Raw genomic sequence first — 5959 nt, 5'->3', positions numbered from 1 at the left:
CGTTTGATAGTTTAAATACAGTTAAGAATACTCTGATGTTCTGAGCACTGTGAAGAATGGAACCATTAAGACATACAGGAATTGTAACTCGAGAAGAACAGGTGCATAAGGATAGAAATGTGGGGCCATATTGCAGTATCAATTTTTAAGCAGAAATCCATACTGATTCCAGCAGGGAGTCATTCCGATGAAATATTGATGAAATGATATGATATGGCCCATGGGCAGGAAATAACGACATGTGGAAAGTAAAGCAAGCCAGTACAAGTAGGGAAAAAAATATGAAATGCAGAACCAAAGGGAGTGGGCAGCCTCAGAAGTAATACTCCTGAAAAATCTGGAGAATGATGTAGAAGGAAGGTTATATGTAGAGTGGCAATGCGATATATCGCATCACCTTTCACATAGCAGTGCATACTGCCAGATAGCTTCAGCCCAGATTTGCAGCTGCGATCTGTGTTTTGCAGTTAGTCCGAATAATGGACTGGATGAGATTTCTGTTTCAGTCAGCCTCTGTTTTTTGACTTGTAATTCAAATCCAAATGCTAATCTGCATTTGTGACTCAGAAAACTCTACGTGGTATCCTTATCATAGAGGAAAAAGATGGAGCCTTCATGTAGAAATAGAAAGGTAAGGTCTGAAGGATATTCATTACAGACTTTTAAAATGCTGGTAGTCAAAAACGTCTGAAATGTTTGCATTCAGTTTGCCTCCGCTTCATTGTAGCTGTTAAAGTCAAGGTCTCAATAGGCTTCTTAGCCCATGTCTGAGTTAGAAATCAAGATGTCTGCAAGTGTACACTGAGGAAAACAAAGCGACTTACGCAGTTTCAGTTTTAAAACAAATTCTGTTGTTTGAAGTAAATCTTAAGACAGGGTGCCCAGGTACAATCTTGATGAGATATCTTGTGGTAAAACTACAGTTTGCTCCAAACACCGTATGATGTATTTCCACGGAGGCAAGGATTTCTAAAGTTCCAGTTTCTGCATGCACATCTCATGAAATAGATAGGTGGACTGTCTGTCTTAGGACAGGCTGTTCAATAAAGAAGACTTCTTCATATCCATGGCATTATAGAGCCTCCTCAACTAGGTATCCCAGTTAACTGAATTGAAGGTGGAAATATTTCCATCTACTATTAAAACATAGCTTCTACTAGTTTTCTGCCAGAGACATATTAGATATTTTATTTTGAGAATTTTCTAACACATCGCTATCCATTTCCCCATGGTGGATGCATACATTAAAAAGAACACAAAGAAGAAACCCTTAAAACATATGCCAATAATACATACATGTTTATGCAGTCAGCAGTTCTCTTATTTAAAGAGAATGCTCAAAGAATTAAATTTCATAATTTTCTGAAATAGCGAGGACATTTAAAGAGCATCTGTGGATTAGTCTGAGCAAGTTTGTTCTGTAAATTGCTTGAAAAGAAAACAGACTCTTCCAAGGTATTGCAACAAATTGTTCCCAGCACTTCAGCTTAATACATTAAATGAAAATTCAGAGGAAGCAACAGAATATTGGATGAACCTGTTTCAGAACATTGGCTCAGGCCACAAAGCAAGTAATTAACAAGCTGAATGAAGCATTTAAGCCCACGCCTTATCATTTATGTAACTAACCTTTGAGTTTTGGACGCACTGGTATGCTGCAGTGAAGCCTACACAGTGTTTCTTTTATGTGTGTGTATTGAGCAAATGGGAAATGCATACCCTGCCATTTGTTTTTCAAATTTTCAGCACTTATCAGAGTTCTCTGGCTGAGTGATCTTATATTGCAAAAATGTGCGCCTCTTGGTCCTTTTTTCTGTAGTGCAGTATAAATCTAGATGAGTCTCAGCCTTGTTATGTGTGTGGGGGGATGTATTCTGCTTTTAAGGGTGCTTTTGAGCTTGTTTAAAGCATCATTATTAGCACTAGAAAAGATTTAATTGAATGCCACTTTTCACCAAAGAAGTGAGCAACAAAAAAGGTGGCAGAGGATTCTGCAAACTGCTTGTTTATGGGGGCAGCCTTCACAAACAGCTTTGAAAACAGAACGGGAATGCTGTGAGCTGATGAGGTCTGAAACTACGTAGTTTCCATCCTTGTAACACATCTGTTTTTCCCATCCTGAGAAATGTTGGGCACGTTAGGAATACTGAGACTGCTGGTGACAACATTAGCTTCCTATACAGCAACTGAGATTTAAGTGGAGTGTAACATCACCTCTGCACTTGGGGAATGAGTCATTTTGCTTATTAATTCTCTCACTTTCGTCTCTCCCTCCTGTTCCTTTCCCCATCACTTTATAACCAGACTTATTTGGAACTCTTGTAAGACAAACACCATTTCTCCTTGGCGGGAGGGAAACAAAATAGCATACTTAACATGGTTATATAACTGCTACGCATGCCTAAAATGAGGTCATTTTGATTAATATATTTATCTGGTGTGCAGCTGTAAGAGGAGATGTAATTGTGATTAAAAGAGCACCCTTTTATTTAGTCTCTTTGCAATAGTGTTCTGTTTTTGTAGCTAATATCCCCAAACTTGATGGGAGTTATTTGTTAATGTCATAATTTATCCTCTTGGACTATGGTCCTAGTCCTCCAAACCTTGTAAAATCTTTATAGTGTGGAAACACAACTTCCTTTCTCTCTTCTTTCCTCTGTCAGAAGTTAGCTAAGGATTCTGCAATAATTATATTTATTAGAAGTAATCCAGTAACATATACATAGAAGCAGGAAAGAGAACAGAGGCAAACTGGAATTCCTTGAAGTTGAAGATGTTGCTGGATGATGGAGAGAGTAAAAAGACAAGAGATGAGTGATAAAGCCAGCTACAGTGGGCTGGGAGAAAAAGCCGAGCAGCACGCTGCAAATGAGTCTAGTATTATCTATTGGAATGAGAGAACCGGTAGGATCTGCTTTTGGAACACAAGCAGATGTATTTTTCTTTTGGGATGTTCAACTGCCATTCTTCAAAGTTCTGACGCATCCGGTTCTATTTCGGTTTGATGACTCCTAACTAGACACATTAGGCGGCTGCTGCTCAGAAGCCAGCTTTTAAAAACACTGTGTTTTTCTGTTCTACTCTTTCTGGCAAAAAGCTCGTTATTCAAGTGCTTGCTCTAACCTTTAGTTACCCTGGTTGCATAAGTGGAAAGCAGCATCCCACCATGCACTTCTGTGACCCAGTTGTGCCTTTCCAGTAGTGACTTTATGAGTTATGAAAGGTGTGTCTGCCAAATTGCTACAGAAACATTTACTCTACTGACCCTGATTTCCTACATATTATATAGTCATCATTCACTAAGGAGCAAAAAACAATGTAAAAGCACATGAAAAAAACCTAATTCCGCTATGTTGAAAATCCTTGTGTATGCTTTTTAGCCTTGATAGTGCTTGAGCTTCTCATTGATAAAAAATACTTGTAGAAACCACTTTTAAATCATTAATGCTTCAGTAATCTTTCAAAATGAATTTTAGATGGTACATTCAGTACTAATAGTCACAGTACAAATCATTGACTCATCCAAGGAAGAGCCTGAATAGCAATTGCTTTGTTGAACTAACTTACAGTCTAAATTGTGATGTTCAGCATTCATTTTCTAGACTGTCTGCAGACTTGCTAAAATCCTTCCACATTATCATGTCATCTATTACCATGTATTCTACTCGTGATAAAACCTCCATGAGACTGAATTTCTAATGTGTCACATAGAGAAAACTATTTATTACTAGCATAACTTTCAGAAAATCTTTCTGTAGCTCATAGAAAACACAAAAAAGGCATGTGCTTGGTCCATCACATAATACAGCATAAGTCAGTTATATAAATAAAGTCACTTACATAAATAGCTTAATTCTCCTTTCATTTATGGCATTATAAATCAAGAGCAGATCTACTGAAACAAAAGATGTTGCACTGGCATAAAACCGGTATTGACAGCATGTGTGGGCTTCCATTATATAGATTCTTTCAGCCAGTAATTTTTCTGCTTTAACAACTTGAAAGCCATCGTATCATAGGATGTAAACTCTTCAGTATCTGGCAGCTGAAGGCCAGTCTTCATAGCAAATCTTGCTCTTTATGTCAGTGCTCTGTTTTTCAGGTAGCCTCTGTATATTAATTTTTGGTATCAATATACAATTTATCTGGTTACTTAAAAACATAACATTTCTGGTGAAGGCGGCCTGATGGCATTACTGTTTACTAGTAAGCGTGACTTCTTCTGTTCTTCTATTGTGTAGTTTTTGGAGAACTTGGGATTAGTGACTGCTGATAAAAATCCATTTGAAAATTAGAAATACATTTTAAAAAACCCAAGACCAGCCCTGCAATAGTTTAGCAGTTTCTATTCTTCCTTCATCTGTACATGTGGCGAAGAGGATGACAGACAGCATACCTTACATTGTCATTGATTGTGATTAGTATAAAGACCAGTCAATCCATGCCTGCTATAGCAGAGGCTAAATAACCGTTAAATTAAGAAGTCAGCTACACCTCTGAAGATAAAAATGTTGCCATACCTTTCACTCAGTCATAGAGAACCACAACACATTAAGAGACGTTCCAGGATTTTGTGGCATCTTATTTACAGAACAAGCATATTACAGCTGAATGACAAAATTTTCAAAGCTGGGTCAGGTAGCAGCCAGGAGCGATGGTGGGACCATGCCCTTCGGCACAGCACACAGTCCTGATCCAAATCCCAGGGAAGTCAGTGCAGGGTCTTGCGTCAGGGAACTATACTGGGAAGCAAAGGCTGACTGAAGTAAGTAGTTTCCCTTGAACTGCTTTACATGATAGAGATCATTAGCAGTTTTAGATGATCATTTTAATATGAAGCATTATGTAATTGTAGATGACTTTGGAATATTTAAAATATCATTTGAATAAATCTGTTATAAAATGAGAACACAGGAGCAAGTAGTTGGGAAATAATTTGCTATCCCATATTTGGTTTAAATTTTCTCTGCTTTATACTGCACCTAACAACCACTTTTTTATAACCATTATTAAAGCTTTCTAAACTAAAATAATGATTTAAAAGGAATAGTTTAAATCAACGTGTTCCCAAGCAGAGCTTCAGTTTTGATTATTTACTATTTCCTGATGGAAAACCAAAACTTCCTCTACTCAGACGCAAGTGCTATTTTGTTACAGAAAACAGCAGTCTTGACATAATTAGCTGCTGGCTTACCATATACAGTCTTAGCCTGTGCCCTGGATTCTAAAATAAATACAGGGCCTGAGCAAGCTTACATAAGAGACCAGCAAGCCAATCTCCCAGACCAGAGGTGGCTGGGACTTAGGCAGCGAGTCACAAACACGCCACATCTTGCTTAAATGACAAAGCAAAAGGAGCTGCCCATACGCACGTAACTTAAAAATTTTGGCAACTCTTACACATTTTTTAGTAGAATGAGATATGGAGTCACTCCCCTCAATGTTAGGTTTATGAATAAAACTATTCTCTAGCTTTTTCTGTAAAGGTAAGGAGTTTGAAAATCCTATGGAACGTCTTGGTAAGGGATCTTCCCTGAAAATAGTCCTTTCATCGCCTCACAGATGCAGCTTAAACACAGCCAGGATGCATTCTTGCCTGAGACTGTAAATGAAAAGGTATCCTGGTTATAGTTTTAAATCACAGAAACCTGTACAGCAGAGTAATGCACGAGAGGTACCAGAGAAGTGCATGGTAGCGCTCTAAGCCAGGGCCTCCTCAGTTACCCTTTTTCTTACTTTACAACAGCAAAGAGGGAAAAAAAAGCACTTAATATCCTTTACAAATGGTGAGATTTGGACAACTTCATTTCTATGGTTTGGTTCCTTCACATCAAGTGGTGGTGTGTGACTGCAGGATCTAGGATTTGTTCTTTATTCCTTTACCTAAAATACCTAAAAAAAGCAGCTCACATGTAATATTTGTTCACCTCTGTAGTTCTTTGTTATGCAAGGCAAAGAG

Source organism: Chroicocephalus ridibundus, chromosome 9 (assembly GCF_963924245.1).
Source record: "Chroicocephalus ridibundus chromosome 9, bChrRid1.1, whole genome shotgun sequence".
Classification (NCBI taxonomy): Eukaryota; Metazoa; Chordata; class Aves; order Charadriiformes; family Laridae; genus Chroicocephalus; species Chroicocephalus ridibundus.
Note: the sequence above shows the minus strand (reverse complement) of the source record.